Raw genomic sequence first — 21375 nt, 5'->3', positions numbered from 1 at the left:
TAGTGTTGTGTAAAAGCTGAGTGAATTAGTTCCAGTGAAACAGATGAGATGGAAATGTGATGTTTTTGTTTGATGTGATGTGTTGTTGGGCCTGTGGTCCTGTGCAGTTGTGTGAAAAGCAGTGAGACAGGAGGCGTTAGTGCCCCGGTGCTCGGTGGCTCAGTGGCTTGGTCCTTGGCTGTTGTCCGGCCGCCTGTCATCGGCAGGTTGAAGGTTCAAGACTCGGGGGAGCTGAGTATCGGGAGCGGACGGAGAGGGAGGGGCGGAGGGGGCCTAGACCCCTCTGCGTTTCCTGACATGTGTCAGGGAGGGGTTATGGAGCAGGAGATGATGAGGAGCTGGTGTTTTAGAGTAATGATTAGTGTTTGTTTAGTATTTGAGGTTCCATGAATATGTCGTGTTTTTTGAAAGTGTATTTGTATTGGTTGTGTTTTGAAGCTATTGAGTAGTTTTCCTAACGTGAAGTAACTGAGTTGAATTGTCTGTGTAATGCTATTGGTGTGTTTTTTTTGAAGGTTATGTTGAGTTTTTGTGTTGTTTTTCTTCCAGGTTGTGATGGCGGCGGCGGCAGCGACGACGAGGACTACTGCGGCAGTGGCTGGTCCCTGACTCAAGTTATGTTATTTGTTGCCCCTGTGGGTAAGAAATAGCATTTCTTGGGTGTGAAAGGGGGGGGTGCAGAAGTGTTTTTTTCACCTGTTTCCTGTCTTTTTCAATAAAAATTTTTGTACACCCCCCTGGTTTTCATGTGAGGGCTCATTATGAGGCCCTAGTTTCATCACGCCCTTACCAAGCAAGCCCAGGAATCGAACCACCGGCCAGCCTCACAGTAGTCAGTTGTGTTTGTGCCACCAACCTTCTGACTGAGCTATCTGTGAGCTACTAATGAAGTGTTCGGAACTTGTATTTATTGTGTGTGTTTTTTGGCCCTGAAAGTGTGTAAAAGCTCAAAGTGTTCTATGTGGGTCTTGAACTAACTACCTTGGAGTGCAGGGGATGAGTCTTGCACTAGTTTTAACCACTGAGCTATTCTGTCAACTGATACTTCAAATTTGGAAGTTGTATTTATTGTGTTTGCTTCCGCTCCTCTGTTTTTTGGGTGAAAAGCAAGTACCAGAGCGGGACTTGATCTCACAACCTTGGAATCTATAGTGAAAGTGTGCCTTTTGCCTGATGCTTAGACCACTGAGCTAAACTTAAGGTTAGGAAATTGGAGTCAATTTCCAAGTATAAGAAATGTATACAGCTGAAACCCCGAGGAGCGAGAAGGGACAGAAATTTTGAAAAAATAGATCCCGCTGTGGGATTTGAACCCACAATCTCAAAAGTTGTAGGATTGTGTGACAGTTGTCCCATTTCTTAACCACTGTGCTACAGCTGAATTGCTGATGTGAAAGGTTTTTTTTTGGTATTTGACATGTAAACTTGAACTGTGAGGACAGACTCTGCTCCATCTCCAAGTAGGGTCTAGGCCTTTGGCTCAAACAGGTCAGGAAGGGGAACTGAACCAGACTGAACATCATGTGAAGTCTGTGATACAGACAACTCACCACTACACCAGCCTAACCTGCCATGTGACAGAGTCTGGTCCACACCAGCTCTGAATGGAAAGTGTCCTGACATTACTTCTGTTATGATTTGATGCTTTATCAATAAAATTGGATTTGGATTATTCCAAATCCAAAGTTCAGTGTTTTCTCCATGAAGACTGATGTTCGTAGTGCTGTCATTGGTTTAATGTATTACCCGCATATATTTTTTGTTAGTGTTTCTGTAAAGTCCTGTACCAGTTTTAGAGCACTGACATTTTATTAGTTAGTACTAGTTGATTTGTCCACTTATTATTTTTTGGGTAACAGTCATCGCAGACTCTATCACATGGCAGGTTAGGCTGGTGTAGTGGTGAGTTGTGTAAAAGCTTAAATGTTTCTTGCTAGTCTTGAACTAGCTCCCTTTCAGTGTAGGGGTTCAGTCTCATACTGGTCTTAAACACTGAGCTATTCTGTCAGCTACTGAGCAAGTGTTTGGAACTTGTATTTATTGTGTGTTTTTGGCCCTGAAAGGGTGTAAAAGCTCAAGTTTTCTCTGTGGGTCTTGAACTAACTACCTTTGAATACAGCAGATGCATCTTGCACAGTTTTAAACACTGAGCTATTCTGTCAGCTGATACTACAAATTTGGAAGTTGTATTTATTGTGTTTGCTTCTGCTCCTCTGTTTTTTGAGTGAAAAGTAAGTACCAGAGCAGGACTTGATCTCACAACTTTGGAATCTATAGGGAAAGTGTGCCTTTTGCCTAATGCTTAGACCACTGAACTAAACTTAAGGTTAGGAAGTTGGAATCAATTTCCAAGTATAAGAAATGTATACAGCTGAAACCCTGAGGCATGAGAAGGGACAGAAATTTTGAAAAAAATAGATCCTGGTGTGGGATTTGAACTCACAATCTCAGAAGTTATAGGACTGTATGATAGTTATCCCAGTTCTTTTCCACTGTACCACAGCTGAATCACTGACATGGGAGGTTTTTTTTTTTGGTATTTTAGGTGTAAACTTGAACTGTGAAGACAGACTCTGCTCCATCTCCAAGTAGGGTCTAGGCCTTTGGCTCAAACAGGTCAGGAAGGGGAACTGAACCAGACTGAAAGTCACGTGAAGTCTGTGATACAGACAACTCACCACTACACCAGCCTAACCTGCCCTGTGACAGTATTTGTTGATTGTTGACTGCAAACATCAGTCTTAACTAATAAAATAAACTGACTAATAAAATCTCAGTGGTCTAAAACTGGTACAGTATTTTACAGAAGCACTAACAAAAAACAGACTGCAAAAATATATGCATTAAACCTCTGACACCACTATGAACATCAGTCTTCATGGAGAAAACACTGAACCAATCCAATTTTATTTATAAAGCACCAAATCACACTTCCCATTCAGAGCTGGTGTCGACCAGAAGACTGATGTTCATAGTGGATTAATTCATGTACATTTGTATATAGTGCCATCTAGTGGACAACATTAGATATTACTAGTGTTTCATTACTTGTGTTATATTACTAGTATTTCACATGAACAATAGGATTATTTTCCTCCCCCTCCTTTACTTTCCTCCTCATTTTTTTTTTTTGCTGTACTTTGTTTTATCACGCGTGCATCTCATGTGACGTGATTCTTGGAGCAAACCTGCAATAGTGTAGTTCATGAGTTTGTCCACGAGATGGCGCAAATCTCAACTTGCTGTGTGAAGTTATTTCTACCAAATCAAAGTAACACAATAAAAGCGTTGTGAATTCTGAACTACTGGGTTGATGCCTCCTATTTTTACTTGTCAAAATACACACTTCTTATATTGTGTTTTGTTCATAATATATTAATTTTGATAAAAATAAAACAAAATGAAAAAAAAACTCCCATTCTGAATTTTTCTTTAATCAAATTAAAATCTAGAATTGTTGCACTCCCTGATGAGACCCTCTGTAAACCACCTATCTATTCACTATATGGGCAAATTACCGTCTGTACACAGAAAACATTGACAAACAGCATTGTCTCATGTTGTAAAGTCATTGAGCAGATGATGAGATGGGACTTTATTTAGAGAAAAGTTGATTGTATGTCCTGAGTCTGTACTTAGAGTTCAAGTTTACAGGCTATAACACACCATTGTCTGAAATACAGCTCAGTGGTCTAAGTAATTCAAGATTGTGAGATCAGTATGTGTGTGTATGTGTTTTTCCATGATTGCATCCTCACTATTAAAGGTTTCAGGTTGACACATTTCTTTTACTTGTGCACAAATGACCACTTCCTTATCTGATGTTGAACTCAGTGGATTAAACACAGGACACATGACAAATACATTTTTGAAATTGTGACATCAAGTCCTGCTCCAAAAGAAGAGTAAAAAGACCTCATTATCAGCTGATAATTTTCCCTTTCTTTTTCTTCCATTCTCTTCTTTCCATTTTCTTCTTTGTCATTCCATATAAATACATAAATATACATAAATAAATACATACATCTCATATTTTTATCATCTCTTTTTTTGTCTGTCGGAAAATAAATCTGCAGGTGTAGTTTGTGTTTTGTTGTCTGAGTATTTATTTAATACGAGAAACACAAACTGTCTCTCCCACACTTAACGTTACAAATAAAAACCAGCAGATGGCAGCACCGCACCAACGTAACATCTCGTTAAACTAACGCGAGAGGATGACTTCACTTTGCGCAGGCGCAATTACTCGCTAAACAACAACAACAACAGTAGCCAACAAGACAAAAGCTACAAGCTAACGGCGAAAATGTTGACTGAACGTCTCCTAAACAGAGGTAGTTCATGTTTTAACCTGTAGCTAGGGGTATTTTTATGTGAGTAATGAGTGTTAAAACAGAACAGCTTCAGCTAGTTGCAAACATACCACACGTGTATTCACGAGCAGCTCCACACGTGTGGAAAAGCTAAGGTGGCTAAAGTATTAGCTTTATATAAAAACATGTCTGCTGTGTGCTGTCGACGACATTAAAATATTAAATAAATCTCTGCTCTAACATAAATTGTATTTTGTGTATCTGCTGAATGACACAGGTCTGTCCTAAAATGCCTCTGTTTACAATCACATCAGTAATATGGTATCAAATTAAGTTAGATATTCGAGAAGATACTCTGTCCTCAGATACTCTGTCCATACAGTGTGTTCTGTTTGAATCATGTTGAATCAGACTGTGTCATTTTTTAATCATCTCTAATCTAACTAATCCTCCTGTCTAATTTGGAAATGTGTGTGTAGTCAGTGAATGCAGCACCATACAGACAGTGATGGAGATGAGCCACATCACATGGACTGTGAAAGGAATGACACTTCCAGTGTCAGTATGGACTTTCATATTAGATGGTATATGTTTATTAAATCCATTTGTTATGCAAATGTCATCTTCATGTTCTCTGTAGGATGTTCACAGTGCGCTGTTATTTATCCCACTTTTAGTTCTGCTGCCTCAGTGGATGAGATGATGGAGATGGAGGAACATCCTACAGAACTGATACCAACACCTCCTCTGCGCTGATGCTGCTGGGTGAGATATTTTGACTTTATTGTGTTCTTTTTTGTGTGAAATATGGATCTGGAATATGGATTTTGGGGAAAATGTGTGGAAGAACAAAACCAACTACAGCAACAAAGAGTTAGGTTGTCAGTTGCTGTGTGCTTGTAGTTTATAATTAGAGCCTGACCGAGATGGGATTTTTGGGGCCGATACCAATATAAATGATAATGGGGCAAAAAAAAAAAGCCGATATCTGATACACTGGCCATTAAGCAATATATTGGTCAATATATGAAATAAGAGCATTGATATACACAGGATATATACTGTACATGAACATAAATTATTATAATACCCAAAATATGAATCAACACAAAGAAGCAGAAGACTACTAAATTAAAATAAGGAACTTTAATTAGTAACACTGTCAACATAAGGACTGTAAACCCACTGATAAATAAGAAAAGGCAAAGGCAAACTACAAACAATGATAAATAAGACAAGGCAAACTGTAAACACAATGATAAATAAGAACATTTGTAGTGTTCTTTGCTTTGCTGGTGCTGGAGCCCTGGCTAACTCTTGCACTGCAGATGTTGCATCTAGTGCCTGTGGAGTCTTTTGTGAAGTGGCTCCACACCTTACTCTTCCCCTCTGCCTGTGAAATGAAAATATATACATTTAATACATTTTGGTTATTAACATAGAATTTGATTCTATACTTGGCCGTTTTAAAATGAAAACAAGTGGCTGCATTTAGCTGAAAGTGATAATACATAGGCTAATGTGAGGTGTTCTTAAACTACTACATTATGTGTTTTTAAAAGGCTTATTCACAAAAACATCTTATCAATATCAATTAGTCATATTTACCAGCGAATGAAAAGTTCCATCTGCAGCCACTGGGTATTTGCAAACAGCTCAAAAATAAATGCTGAAGCAAATATTAAAAAGTGAAAAAACATTGTCTACAAACAAAATAAGAAATAATCAAACATGCATTATGCATTAGACAAGGGACCAAACTACATTTTATGGAACAATGTAGCTGCTCTCAAAACATGAAATTACAACTACAACTTGGAACCTTTTCAAAATTATTTTAATGAAGACATTAACTTGTGAATTTATGAGCCCCGGTAAATCGTGCTTGACAGTATGAAGTGAAGTGGGACGCTGTCTGATATTAATGATGGACATGGGAGTTATATGTTTATTTCACAAAGATGCAACTCACATAACTTTAAAACGCCGTGTAATAGTCTGATATTAGATACTGAACATGTTGATTAACAGTTGCATCTTTGTTTATCTCACAAAGATAATTTACCCAACTTTAAAACACTGTGTAATAGATCATGGTGTACATGTTGATTAACAGTTGCATATGTTTAATGTTTATTTCACTGAGATGCAACTTACACAACGTTAAAGCGCTGTAATACGCTCTTTAAAACTTGCGTAAAAAAAACTAGTACCCTGACAGCATGTTTCCGCAAGGATGTTTTTCTCATGGGACATTAAAGTGTAGCATTTGTTTTACAAAGTCACAGCTTAGCATGGAGTAAAATAAGTGCAGTTTCTTTGGCCGTTTTCTCTCTCCTTCTCTGCTGCAGCCAAGTGAGTGTAAGAGGTGTTGATGCACTTTGCTGGTCTGTGTGTGAGGGGGAGGGGCCAGGTATTCGGGCAGTGTGCAGCACACAGACACAGTGACAGAGTGACAGAATGTCGGCGCAACACAAACCTTAAATTAATATATCAGTTACATATTGATCGATGTCGATTAATGGGTGATAAGCTACAATCGGCCGGCCTCTATTTCTAATTATAGGTTATACTGTGCTTTTCATCAACCTTTCATAGAATAGATGGTCCTTCTCATTCCACATGTTCTCTGTAGGATGTCAAAGTAATGTCAGTAATTCTTTTGTCCCACTTGTAGATTGCGAGGATGAAGTCCTGGAAATGGAGGACCATCATACAGACCTACTGATGCTGCTGGGTGAGATATTTTATCTTTATTACTGAAAAGCTTTTTTGAGGCCACTGAATGCTCCAACTGTGTGATGGTTTTGATCTATTGAGTTGGTAGTTTCCTCTGTTGACTCTATTAATGCCAGAGAAGTTGCTCTGTTTGGTCTGAATCAGTACTGACTTTGAGTGAGTAGTTTATGTTTATCTATGAATTTGTCCAACTGTTTTCTGAATATTTTTTTTGTAGCATTTGTGAGAGTTAGATTTATCCAGGTTTTCTACAGTCTGGTTGTGTGTGTTAATGACTCAGATGTCTGCTGTCTAAAATCTGACTGTGAATTTGTCCCATAAAGGCCCAGTTAAATGGATGAGACGCATTTTCAGATGGTTTATTTGCTGAATTGAGGTAGTAGTAGCAGGTGTGTAGTTGTTGAAATGGTTGTTCTCCCAGATTTGTAAGTTTGATTTGGTTTCTAATGCAGACATAGTCCAGGTTGACTGTTGGTTTCCAGAAATATGCATTCCTGACTGTCTGAGTTAAATTGGATGAAATAGTATGTTTTATTTGGAAGGGTTTTAGAGGAGTGTGAGGTTGTGGTTGTGAGTGTTAATGTGTGAGAGATTAGTGTTGTGTAAAAGCTGAGTGAATTAGTTCCAGTGAAACAGATGAGATGGAAATGTGATGTTTTTGTTTGATGTGATGTGTTGTTGGGCCTGTGGTCCTGTGCAGTTGTGTGAAAAGCAGTGAGACAGGAGGCGTTAGTGCCCCGGTGCTCGGTGGCTCAGTGGCTTGGTCCTTGGCTGTTGTCCGGCCGCCTGTCATCGGCAGGTTGAAGGTTCAAGACTCGGGGGAGCTGAGTATCGGGAGCGGACGGAGAGGGAGGGGCGGAGGGGGCCTAGACCCCTCTGCGTTTCCTGACATGTGTCAGGGAGGGGTTATGGAGCAGGAGATGATGAGGAGCTGGTGTTTTAGAGTAATGATTAGTGTTTGTTTAGTATTTGAGGTTCCATGAATGTCTTGTGTTTTTTGAAAGTGTATTTGTATTGGTTGTGTTTTGAAGCTATTGAGTAGTTTTCCTAACGTGAAGTAACTGAGTTGAATTGTCTGTGTAATGCTATTGGTGTGTTTTTTTGAAGGTTATGTTGAGTTTTTGTGTTGTTTTTCTTCCAGGTTGTGATGGCGGCGGCGGCAGTGACGACGAGGACTACTGCGGCAGTGGCTGGTCCCTGACTCAAGTTATGTTATTTGTTGCCCCCTGTGGGTAAGAAATAGCATTTCTTGGGTGTGAAAGGGGGGGTGCAGAAGTGTTTTTTTCCACCTGTGTCCTGTCTTTTTCAATAAAAATTTTTGTACACCCCCCCTGGTTTTCACATGAGGGCTCATTATGAGTCCCTAGTTTCATCACGCCCTTACCGAGCAAGCCCAGGAATCAAACCACCGGCCAGCCTCACAATAGTCAGTTGTGTTTGTGCCACTGACCTTCTGACTGAGCTATCTGTGAGCTACTAAAGAAGTGTTCGGAACTTGTATTTATTGTGTGTTTTTTTGGCCCTGAAAGTGTGTAAAAGCTCACATGTTCTCTGTGGGTCTTGAACTAACTACCTTTGAGTGCAGGGGATGAGTCTTGCACTAGTTTTAACCACTGAGCTATTCTGTCAGTTGATACTGTGAATTTGGAAGTTGTATTTATTGTGTTTGCTTCCGCTCCTCTGTTTTTTGGGTGAAAAGCAAGTACTAGAGCGGGACTTGATCTCACAACCTTGGAATCTGTAGTGAAAGTGTGCTTTTTGCCTGATGCTTAGACCACTGAGCTAAACTCAAGGTTAGGAAATTGGAGTCAATTTCCAAGTATAAGAAATGTATACAGCTGAAACCCCGAGGAGCGAGAAGGGATGGAAATTTTGAAAAAATAGATCCCGCTGTAGGATTTGAACCCACAATCCCAAAAGTTGTAGGATTGTGTAACAGTTGTCCCATCTCTTAACCACTGTGCTACAGCTGAATTGCTGATGTGAGAGGTTTTTTTTTGGTATTTGACATGTGAACTTGAACTGTGAGGACAGACTCTGCTCCATCTCCAAGTAAGGTCTAGGCCTTTGGCTCAAACAGGTCAGGAAGGGGAACTGAACCAGACTGAAAGTCATGTGAAGTCTGTGATACAGACAACTCACCACTACACCAGCCTAACCTGCCATGTGACAGAGTCTGGTCCACACCAGCTCTGAATGGAAAGTGTCCTGACATTACTTCTGTTATGATTTGATGCTTTATCAATAAAATTGGATTTGGATTATTCCAAATCCAAAGTTCAGTGTTTTCTCCATGAAGACTGATGTTCGTAGTGCTGTCATTGGTTTAATGTATTACCCGCATATATTTTTTTGTTAGTGTTTCTGTAAAGTCCTGTACCAGTTTTAGAGCACTGACATTTTATTAGTTAGTATTAGTTGATTTGTCCACTTATTATTTTTTGGGTAACAGTCATCGCAGACTCTATCACATGGCAGGTTAGGCTGGTGTAGTGGTGAGTTGTGTAAAAGCTTAAATGTTTCTTGCTAGTCTTGAACTAGCTCCCTTTCAGTGTAGGGGTTCAGTCTCATACTGGTCTTAAACACTGAGCTATTCTGTCAGCTACTGAGCAAGTGTTTGGAACTTGTATTTATTGTGTGTTTTTGGCCCTGAAAGGGTGTAAAAGCTCAAGTTTTCTCTGTGGGTCTTGAACTAACTACCTATGAATACAGCAGATATATCTTGCACAGTTTTAACCACTGAGCTATTCTGTCAGCTGATACTACAAATTTGGAAGTTGTATTTATTGTGTTTGCTTCTGCTCCTCTGTTTTTTGAGTGAAAAGCAAATACCTTAGCAGGACTTGATCTCACAACTTTGGAATCTATAGTGAAAGTGTGCCTTTAGCCTGATGCTTAGACCACTGAACAAGGTTAGGAAGTTGGAATCAATTTCCAAGTATAAGAAATGTATACAGCTGAAACCCTGAGGCATGAGAAGGGACAGAAATTTTGAAAAAAATAGATCCTGGTGTGGGATTTGAACTCACAATCTCAGAAGTTATAGGATTGTATGATAGTTATCCCAGCTTTTTTCCACTGTACCACAGCTGAATCACTGACATGGGAGGTTTTTTTTTTTGGTATTTTAGGTGTAAACTTGAACTGTGAAGACAGACTCTGCTCCATCTCCAAGTAGGGTCTAGGCCTTTGGCTCAAACAGGTCAGGAAGGGGAACTGAACCAGACTGAAAGTCACGTGAAGTCTGTGATACAGACAACTCACCACTACACCAGCCTAACCTGCCCTGTGACAGTATTTGTTGATTGTTGACTGCAAACATCAGTCTTAACTAATAAAATAAACTAACTAATAAAATCTCAGTGGTCTAAAACTGGTACAGTATTTTACAGAAGCACTAACAAAAAACAGACTGCAAAACTATATGCATTAAACCTCTGACACCACTATGAACATCAGTCTTCATGGAGAAAACACTGAACCAATCCAATTTTATTTATAAAGCACCAAATCACACTTCCCATTCAGAGCTGGTGTCGACCAGAAGACTGATGTTCATAGTGGATTAATTCATGTACATTTGTATATAGTGCCATCTAGTGGACAACATTAGATATTACTAGTGTTTCATTACTTGTGTTATATTACTAGTATTTCACATGAACAATAGGATTATTTTCCTCCCCCTCCTTTACTTTCCTCCTCATTTTTTTTTTGCTGTACTTTGTTTTATCACGCGTGCATCTCATGTGACGTGATTCTTGGAGCGAACCTGCAATAGTGTAGTTCATGAGTTTGTCCACGAGATGGCGCAAATCTCAACTTGCTGTGTGAAGTTATTTCTACCAAATCAAAGTAACACAATAAAAGCGTTGTGAATTCTGAACTACTGGGTTGATGCCTCCTATTTTTACTTGTCAAAATACACACTTCTTATATTGTGTTTTGTTCATAATATATTAATTTTGATAAAAATAAAACAAAATGAAAAAAAAACTCCCATTCTGAATTTTTCTTTAATCAAATTAAAATCTAGAATTGTTGCACTCCCTGATGAGACCCTCTGTAAACCACCTATCTATTCACTATATGGGCAAATTACCGTCTGTACACAGAAAACATTGACAAACAGCATTGTCTCATGTTGTAAAGTCATTGAGCAGATGATGAGATGGGACTTTATTTAGAGAAAAGTTGATTGTATGTCCTGAGTCTGTACTTAGAGTTCAAGTTTACAGGCTATAACACACCATTGTCTGAAATACAGCTCAGTGGTCTAAGTAATTCAAGATTGTGAGATCAGTATGTGTGTGTATGTGTTTTTCCATGATTGCATCCTCACTATTAAAGGTTTCAGGTTGACACATTTCTTTTACTTGTGCACAAATGACCACTTCCTTATCTGATGTTGAACTCAGTGGATTAAACACAGGACACATGACAAATACATTTTTGAAATTGTGACATCAAGTCCTGCTCCAAAAGAAGAGTAAAAAGACCTCATTATCAGCTGATAATTTTCCCTTTCTTTTTCTTCCATTCTCTTCTTTCCATTTTCTTCTTTGTCATTCCATATAAATACATAAATATACATAAATAAATACATACATCTCATATTTTTTTCATCTCTTTTTTTGTCTGTCAGAAAATAAATCTGCAGGTGTAGTTTGTGTTTTGTTGTCTGAGTATTTATTTAATACGAGAAACACAAACTCTCTCCCACACTTAACGTTACAAATAAAAACCAGCAGATGGCAGCACCGCACCAACGTAACATCTCGTTAAACTAACGCGAGAGGATGACTTCACTTTGCGCAGGCGCAATTACTCGCTAAACAACAACAACAACAACAACAACAGTAGCCAACAAGACAAAAGCTACAAGCTAACGGCGAAAATGTTGACTGAACGTCTCCTAAACAGAGGTAGTTCATGTTTTAACCTGTAGCTAGGGGTATTTTTATGCGAGTAATGAGTGTTAAAACAGAACAGCTTCAGCTAGTTGCAAACATACCACACGTGTATTCACGAGCAGCTCCACACGTGTGGAAAAGCTAAGGTGGCTAAAGTATTAGCTTTATATAAAAACATGTCTGCTGTGTGCTGTCGACGTCATTAAAATATTAAATAAATCTCTGCTCTAACATAAATTGTATTTTGTGTGTCTGCTGAATGACACAGGTCTGTCCTGAAATGCCTCTGTTTACAATCACATCAGTAATATGGTATCAAATTAAGTTAGATATTCGAGAAGATACTCTGTCCTCAGATACTCTGTCCATACAGTGTGTTCTGTTTGAATCATGTTGAATCAGACTGTGTCATTTTTTAATCATCTCTAATCTAACTAATCCTCCTGTCTAATTTGAAAATGTGTGTGTTTCCATTCAGGTGTAGTCAGTGAATGCAGCACCATACAGACAGTGATGGAGATGAGCCACATCACATGGACTGTGAAAGGAATGACACTTCCAGTGTCAGTATGGACTTTCATATTAGATGGTATATGTTTATTAAATCCATTTATTATGCAAATGTCATCTTCATGTTCTCTGTGGGATGTTCACAGTGTGCTGTTATTTATCTCACTTGTAGTTCTGCTGCCTCAGTGGATGAGATGATGGAGATGGAGGAACATCCTACACAACTGATACCAACACCTCCTCTGCGCTGATGCTGCTGGGTGAGATATTTTGACTTTATTGAGTTCTTTTTTGTGTGAAATATGGATCTTACTTTTGGGGAAAATGTTTGGAAGAACAAAAGCAACAAAGAGTTTAGTTTGTCAATTGCTGTGTGCTTGTAGTTTATAAGTGGAGCTCGACCGAGATGGGATTTTTGGGGCCGATACCAATGTAAATGATAATGGGGGCAAAAAAAAAGGCTGATATCCGATATATTGGCCGATAACCAGTATATTGGTCAATATATGAAATAAGAGCATTGATATACACAGGATATGTCCTGTACATGAACATAAATTCATATAATACCCAACATCAACACAAAGAAGTAGAAGACTACTAAATTAAAAGAAGGAACTTTAATTAGTAACACTGTCAACATAAGGACTGTAAACCCACTGATAAATAAGAAAAGGCAAACTGTAAACACAATGATACAAGAAAAGCAAACAGTAAACACAATGATAAATAAGAAAATTCGTAGTGTTCTTTGCTTTGCTGGTGCTGGAGCCCTGGCTAACTCTTGCACTGCAGATGTTGAGTCTGTGGAGTCTTTTGTGAAGTGGCTCCACACTTTCCCCTCTGCCTGTGAAATGAAAATATATACATTTAATGCATTATGGTTATTAGCATAGAATTTGATTCTATAATTGGCCATTTTAAAATAAAAACAAGTGGCTGCTTTTAGCTGAAAGTGATAATACATAGGCTAATGTGAGGTGTTCGTAAACTAATACATCATGTGTTTTTAAAAGCCTTATTCACAAAAAGCATCTTATCAATATCAATTAGTCATATTTACTAGCGAATGAAAAGTTCCATCTGCAGCCACTGGGTATTTGCAAACAGCTCAAAAATAAATGCTGAAGCAAACACTAAAAAGTGAAAAAAAGTTGTGTACAAACAAAATAAGAAATAATCAAACATGCGTCACGTTATTAGACTTAATACAAGGGACTAAACTACATTTTATGTAACAATGTAGCTGCTTTCAAAACATGCAATACATGAATTACAACTAAATACATAACTTGGAACCTTTTCAAAATTATTTTAATGAAGACATTAACTTGTGAATTTATGAGCCCTGGTAAATCCTGCATGACAGTATGAAGTGAAGTGGGACGCTGTCTGATATTAATGATGGACATGGGAGTTACCAGTTACATATATGTTTATTTCACAAAGATGCAACTCACATAACTTTAAAACGTCGTGTAATAGTCTGATATTAGATATTGAACATGTTGATTAACAGTTGCATCTTTGTTTATCTCACAAAGATAATTTGCCCAACTTTAAAACGCTGTATAATAGTCTGATGTTAGATCATGGTGAGAATTAACAGTTGCATATGTTTATTGTTTATTTCACTGAGATGCAACTTACACAACGTTAAAGCGCTGTAATACGCTCTTTAAAACTTGCGTGAAAAAAAACTAGTACCCTGACAGCATGTTTCCGCAAGGATGCTTTTCTCATGGGACATTAAAGTGTAGCATTTGTTTTACAAAGTCACAGCTTAGCATGGAGTAAAATAAGTGCAGTTTCTTTGGCCGTTTTCTCTCTCCTTCTCTGCTGCAGCCGAGTGAGTGTAAGAGGTGTTGATGCACTTTGCTGGTCTTTGTGTGAGGGGGAGGGGCCAGGTATTCGGGCAGTGTGCAGCACACAGACACAGGAACAGAGTGACAGAATGTCGGCGCAACACAAACCTTAAATTAATATATCAGTTACATATTGATCGATGTCGATTAATGGGTGATAAGCTACAATCGGCCGGCCTCTATTTCTAATTATAGGTTATACTGTGCTTTTCATCAACCTTTCATAGAATAGATGGTCCTTCTCATTCCACATGTTCTCTGTAGGATGTCAAAGTAATGTCAGTAATTCTTTTGTCCCACTTGTAGATTGCGAGGATGAAGTCCTGGAAATGGAGGACCATCATACAGACCTACTGATGCTGCTGGGTGAGATATTTTATCTTTATTACTGAAAAGCTTTTTTGAGGTCACTGAATGCTCCAACTGTGTGGTGGTTTTGTTCTACTGAGTTGGTAGTTTCCTCTGTTGACTCTATTAATGCCAGAGAAGTTGCTTTGTTTGGTCTGAATCAGTACTGACTTTGAGTGAGTAGTTTATGTTTATCTATGAATTTGTCCAACTGTTTACTGAATATTTTTTTTGTAGCATTTGTGAGAGTTAGATTTATCCAGGTTTTCTACAGTCTGGTTGTGTGTGTTAATGACTCAGATGTCTGCTGTCTAAAATCTGACTGTGAATTTGTCCCATAAAGGCCCAGTTTAATAGATGAGACGCATTTTGTCCTGTTTTTGTCAGATGGTTTATTTGCTGAATTGAGGTAGTAGTAGCAGGTGTGTAGTTGTTGAAATGGTTGTTCTTCTCAGATTTGCAAGTTTGATTTGGTTTCTAATGCAGACATAGTCCAGGTTGACTGTTGGTTTCCAGAAATATGCATTCCTGACTGTCTGAGTTAAATTGGATGAAATAGTATGTTTTATTTGGAAGGGTTTTAGAGGAGTGTGAGGTTGTGGTTGTGAGTGTTAATGTGTGAGAGATTAGTGTTGTGTAAAAGCTGAGTGAATTAGTTCCAGTGAAACAGATGAGATGGAAATGTGATGTTTTTGTTTGATGTGATGTGTTGTTGGGCCTGTGGTCCTGTGCAGTTGTGTGAAAAGCAGTGAGACAGGAGGCGTTAGTGCCCCGGTGCTCGGTGGCTCAGTGGCTTGGTCCTTGGCTGTTGTCCGGCCGCCTGTCATCGGCAGGTTGAAGGTTCAAGACTCGGGGGAGCTGAGTATCGGGAGCGGACGGAGAGGGAGGGGCGGAGGGGGCCTAGACCCCTCTGCGTTTCCTGAGATGTGTCAGGGAGGGGTTATGGAGCAGGAGATGATGAGGAGCTGGTGTTTTAGAGTAATGATTAGTGTTTGTTTAGTATTTGAGGTTCCATGAATGTCTTGTGTTTTTTGAAAGTGTATTTGTATTGGTTGTGTTTTGAAGCTATTGAGTAGTTTTCCTAACGTGACGTAACTGAGTTGAATTGTCTGTGTAATGCTATTGGTGTGTTTTTTTGAAGGTTATGTTGAGTGTAAGTTTTTGTGTTGTTTTTCTTCCAGGTTTTGACGACGGCAGCGGCTGGCCCCTGACTCAAGTTATGTTATTTGTTGCCCCTGTGGGTAAGAAATAGCATTTCTTGGGTGTGAAAGGGGGGGTGCAGAAGTGGTTTTTTTTCACCTGTTTCCTGTCTTTTTCAATAAAAATTTTTGTACACCCCCCTGGTTTTCACATGAGGGCTCATTATGAGCCCCTAGTTTCATCACACCCTTACCAAGCAAGCCCAGGAATCAAACCACCGGCCAGCCTCACAGTAGTCAGTTGTGTTTGTGCCACCGACCTTCTGACTGAGCTATCTGTGAGCTACTAAAGAAGTGTTCGGAACTTGTATTTATTGTGTGTTTTTTTGGCCCTGAAAGTGTGTAAAAGCTCAAGTGTTTTCTGTGGGTCTTGAACTAACTACCTTTGAGTGCAGGGGATGAGTCTTGCACAAGTTTTAACCACTGAGCTATTCTATCAACTGATACTTTAAATTTGGAAGTTGTATTTATTGTGTTTGCTTCCGCTCCTATGATTTTTGGGTGAAAAGCAAGTACCAGAGCAGGACTTGATCTCACAACCTTGAAATCTATAGTGAAAGTGTGCCTTTTGCCTGATGCTTAGACCACTGAGCTAAACTTAAGGCTAGGAAGTTCGAGTCAATTTCCAAGTATAAGAAATGTATACAGCTGAAACCCTGAGGAGCGAGAAGGGACAGAAATTTTGAAAAAATAGATCCCGCTGTGGGATTTGAACCCACAATCTCAAAAGTTGTAGGATTGTGTGACAGTTGTCCCATCTCTTAACCACTGTGCTACAGCTGAATTGCTGATGTGAGAGGTTTTTTTTTGGTATTTGACATGTGAACTTGAACTGTGAGGACAGACTCTGCTCCATCTCCAAGTAGGGTCTAGGCCTTTGGCTCAAACAGGTCAGGAAGGGGAACTGAACCAGACTGAACATCATGTGAAGTCTGTGATACAGACAACTCACCACTACACCAGCCTAGCCTGCCATGTGACAGAGTCTGGTCCACACCAGCTCTGAATGGAAAGTGTCCTGACATTACTTCTGTTATGATTTGATGCTTTATCAATAAAATTGGATTTGGATTATTGAACTGGTTCAGTGTTTTCTCCATGAAGACTGATGTTTGTAGTGCTGTCAGAGGTTTAATGTATTACCCGCATATATTTTTTTGTTAGTGTTTCTGTAAAGTCCTGTACCAGTTTTAGAGCACTGAGATTTTACTAGTTAGTATTAGTTGATTTGTCCACTTATTAATTTTTGGGTAACAGTCATCGCAGACTCTATCACATGGCAGGTTAGGCTGGTTTAGTGGTGAGTTGTGTAAAAGCTAAAATATTCTTTGCAGGTCTTGAACTAGCTCCCTTTCAGTGCAGGAGATGAGTCTAACACTGGTCTTAAACACTGAACTATTCTGTCAGCTGCTGATGAAGTGTTTGGAACTTGTATTTATTTAGTGTTTTTTTTTTTTTGGGCCTGAAAGGGTGTAAAAGCTCAAGTACTGTCTATGGGTCTCAAACTAGCTTTCATTGGGTACAGGGGATGAATCTTAACCACCAAACTATTCTGTCAGCTGCTAATAAAGAGTTCGGAACTTGTATTTATTGTGTTTTTTTGGACCTGAAAATGTATAAAAAAATCAAGTATTCTCTGTGGGTCTTGACCTAGCTACCATTAAGTGCAAGGAATGGGTACTGCACTAATCTTAACCACTGAGCTACTCTGTCAACTGGTAGTATAAAGTTGGAAGTTGTATTTATTGTGTTGGTTTCTGCTCCTCTGTTTTTTGGGTGAAAAGGAAATACCAGAGTGGGACTTGATCTCATAACCTTGGAATCTGTAATGAAAGTGTGCTTCTTGCCTGATGCATAGACCTGTTGAGGTTAGAAAGTTGGAGTCAATTTCCAAGTATAAGAAATGTATACAGCTGAAAACCTGAGGAGCGAGAAGGGACGGAAATTTTGAAAAAATAGATCCCGCTGTGGGATTTGAACTCACAATCTCAAAAGTTTTAGGATTGTGTAGTAGTTATCCCAGTTCTTTTCCACTGTACCACAGCTGAATTGCTGATATGGGAGGTGTTTTTTTGGTATTTGAGGTGTAAACTTCGAACCGCTGCATTTCAATCTTGATCCAAGAGAGAAAATCTGATTAATCTCAAGAGAGATTTGAAACACTTGAAAGCTAGCAACTTACATCCAGGACCAGAAGAAACCCAGGACCAAGGACCGGATTGCATCATCCACCAGAGACCATGGTCGAGGGACCACTACTACTGAAGACCAGCAGAAGACGGCTATGGGCATGGTATGAATGACAATTTTTAAAAAAAATATTATGAGTAGTACCAATCAGCTATGTTAGCATAACTAGATTTTAGCAACAGGCTAAGGCTAACATATCAATATAATTAATGTTAGGACAAAGGTTCAAAAGAGACATTTTCATCTCCGGGTTAAATAACAAATTTTAGTAAGAAACATATGCTCCAAAAATAGATGTTTGTAAGTTATTTTGTAAGTCTATTTATTTGTTGATGATATTTGTGCTAACGCGTTGAGCTGAACTGAACTGAGCTAAGCTTCCTGGTGTAAGAGGAAATGCTCTACGTCACTTCCTCTTTGGGCCACGCCCCTCTAAGTCAGACTGAGTGGCAAAAACAAACATGGAGGAATATAGCAGTAACTACAGCGAGACCCAGAAAAATGTGGAATATAACATGAAATTAAAGACAACTAGACTCGACAGGGATCCATACAAGCAACCAAACAAGAAGTGGTCTACGAACATTGATATGTGGCCGGAAATCACGTATCCTGACATTTATATGAACCTGATTTCAACGCCGGGGAAATACAAAATGCAAAGGCTGAAAGCATCCAAAAGCCAAAGAGTTGTTGACATCCTGGTCGTCGTTAACTAGAGGATTACAGCTGGTGAGTGCTTTCAATTCAACATACTATTGTTTTTGAGGTTTTATGTCAGTGCAGACGTATTTTCTTGGTGGTGATTGCCAAGGTAAAGGCCCAGCTGTAGTGCTCACAGTTCACTACTGATTTACTGGACCCTGGGTATTGACCCTCACTTGGGTCAATACCCAAGTGAGGGTATGATCTACTGGTACTGTGGAGATTTAAGGAGAGTTCACATCAAATACTGGATCCAACACAGATCCAACAGCTTTGTGCTAGAGTAGCCCCTTATTTGGAAAACTAGGTTAGCCTCAGTTTAAGCTAGTTCACAAATTATGTAGAGCACAAGGTTCAGAATCACACAGCTGAAGACAAAAACGTTCAGTTATGAAATATAGAACTAAATGACAAATGCTAACATTAAGAGCTTTACTAAGAAGTAGCGTTAGCCAAAACGATATGTAATTTAAGGTATGATTTTACGCAAGAATACAGCATAAATTAATGTTACCTGACACGAAATGTCAACCAGTTGTCCAGTTATTTCTCTGAATTGCAGTGATCCATCTGCTTCTTCTGTCTTTGGCTTTAGGTAGCCACTAAAACGATAGCTCCGAGTGCTTTTTAAATCTATTAATATTAATATGATGTTTTTGTGTTTCAGGTACATGGGCCAGACGTGGCCATCAAACAGGCCGGGGGGATCTGGCACCGCGTAGTTCCTGGAGCACCTCCTCTTTTTGCACAACTGCTCTTCCCGATTTTTTAGCTTGTTCTAGAGTTTTCGCAGTATTCAAGCAAAGCCGCAACTCATCTCCCTCATTCTGCCACTCAGTGGATGGAACCACGGTGACTTCCGCTAGCGGTGACGTCACATGCATACCCTCTATAATGGCCCTCATTTTGTTTTGTATTGACATCGACGTGGACCACAGACTTTTACACTGGACTAAACATGACGGTTTATTGCGACTCACTGCTGTCCTGGTTTTCCCAAACAGACCTGGTAGAGACAATCCAAATCTGCTGAACTCTGGTTCATCTGATCGGAGTCTGCGCAGAACACTCCTTGTTATGGCAAAGGGGGGTGGTCCGGAGGGGAACGCTAAGGGGTCGGGTCTGACCGGGTCGGTGTCATGTCCAGTGAGGACATGGCAATAGGGCTTGTGATCCACAACAATCCAGGTCATGTAGTCAGTTGGATTTCATATTTTTTTATTTTGTCAGAGCTGAAGTACAGAGTGAATTCATCTACAACTTTTTTGTTCACGACCCGGACCCAGATAAAGTGGAAGAAGATGGATGGAGGACCAGGAAGGCCTATCTGATGGAGCCGTTCATCCATCAGCCAACCCAGGACACACCAGGTCAAAACTGTGGAACCCCTGCAATCAGACAGGTGACACATTTGATTCTTTTGGAAATTGCTGTTCATTTTATTGAGTATCTTGGTTGTGTGTGCATTTTTCTTGATAATTTTGAGTTATTTGTTTATTTTTTCTTTCATCATTTCTGTAGCAGACCAGGGGACAGAGACCACAGGAGCAGGACCAGTCCAGATGCAGACCTGGTGTCATAGGTGTCATGTCCAGTGAGGACATGGCAATAGGGCTTGTGATCCACAACAATCCAACAATCCAATTCAGTTGGATTTCATATTTTTTATTTTGTCAGAGCTGAAGTACAATGTGAATTCATCTACAACTTTCTTGTTCTTTTTGTTTCCGGCAAACGCGACCCGGACCCAGATAAAGTGGAAGAAGATAGATGGAGGACAAGGAAGGCCTATCTGATGGAGCTGTTCATCCATCAGGTCATTTTCCATCAGATCCAGTAGATCCAGCAACAGTGCAAATCAGTACAAATTCACTTCCTGTTTCCTCAGGACCCACATTTACAAAAACACATCATAAAATCCCTCTTCTATATCCTCACAGTGTTTGATGATTCTGAGGAGACGTCAGTGGTGGACCTGTGAGGAGGAGCAGAGACCCTAGACCCCAGACCAGACCCCCCCCCACAAAAGCCGAAATGACCCCACTGTGGCCAAACATTTAACCTGAAACTGTAACTACAATAAACCGCATGAACTTCATCTTTTTCTTCTGTTTTTGTAAAAGAACCAAGACCATGTTTGGTAGATTTTTTTCAGTGCTATTTCACCTATATTATCTGATCATTCTGTTACACTTAGTCTTATTTTATTATCATATAGGACCCAAAGAATACACAAAAATTAATACAATTCAGTTTGGGGAAAAAAAAAAAACTTTTTTTAAACTGTGAAAACATATAAAGATAACTATTTATCTATTAATAATATCTCCAGGTTTACATGGTTAATCAATATCAATGTCTTGGAGTTATTCCAAGAGGTTATTTATATTTAGTTTGTGGTATAAGTTCAAGAGAAGTTTCAATGAAACTGAAGAAATATAAAAGGAAGCAAATATCTGTGAAAAATCTCACAATGCAAATGTGAAATAATAGAAAATATTTTTATTGTCATTAACAGCTATATATAGCAGGGACCATATGTAGAGATAATGAAGTACATGGGGGTCTGACACAAGGGGGTGTGATACAAAAG

At 39.3% G+C, this 21375-nt stretch overlaps 2 long non-coding RNA genes across 2 annotated transcripts in view; both read left to right on the top strand.

Annotated features, from left to right (window-relative positions):
* Positions 1-4252: 4252 nt before the first annotated feature.
* The window catches only part of LOC115432971 (uncharacterized), a 30790-nt gene continuing 13667 nt past the window's right edge, over positions 4253-21375 (top strand). Inside the window, exons 1-7 of the long non-coding RNA XR_003937278.1 lie at positions 4253-4334; positions 4793-4897; positions 4991-5078; positions 12444-12554; positions 12648-12735; positions 14647-14706; positions 15870-17016. This is a non-coding gene — a long non-coding RNA (uncharacterized LOC115432971). The remainder of the gene's footprint in view (positions 4335-4792; positions 4898-4990; positions 5079-12443; positions 12555-12647; positions 12736-14646; positions 14707-15869; positions 17017-21375) is intronic.
* On the top strand, positions 19436-21225 carry LOC115433011 (uncharacterized). Its single transcript, XR_003937292.1, has 3 exons — positions 19436-20184; positions 20304-20598; positions 20723-21225. It is a non-coding gene; the product is annotated as an uncharacterized LOC115433011 (long non-coding RNA).

This window comes from Sphaeramia orbicularis, chromosome 2 (genome assembly GCF_902148855.1).
Source record: "Sphaeramia orbicularis chromosome 2, fSphaOr1.1, whole genome shotgun sequence".
NCBI classification, from domain to species: domain Eukaryota; kingdom Metazoa; phylum Chordata; class Actinopteri; order Kurtiformes; family Apogonidae; genus Sphaeramia; species Sphaeramia orbicularis.
This window is presented reverse-complemented; position numbering and strand designations above follow the sequence as displayed.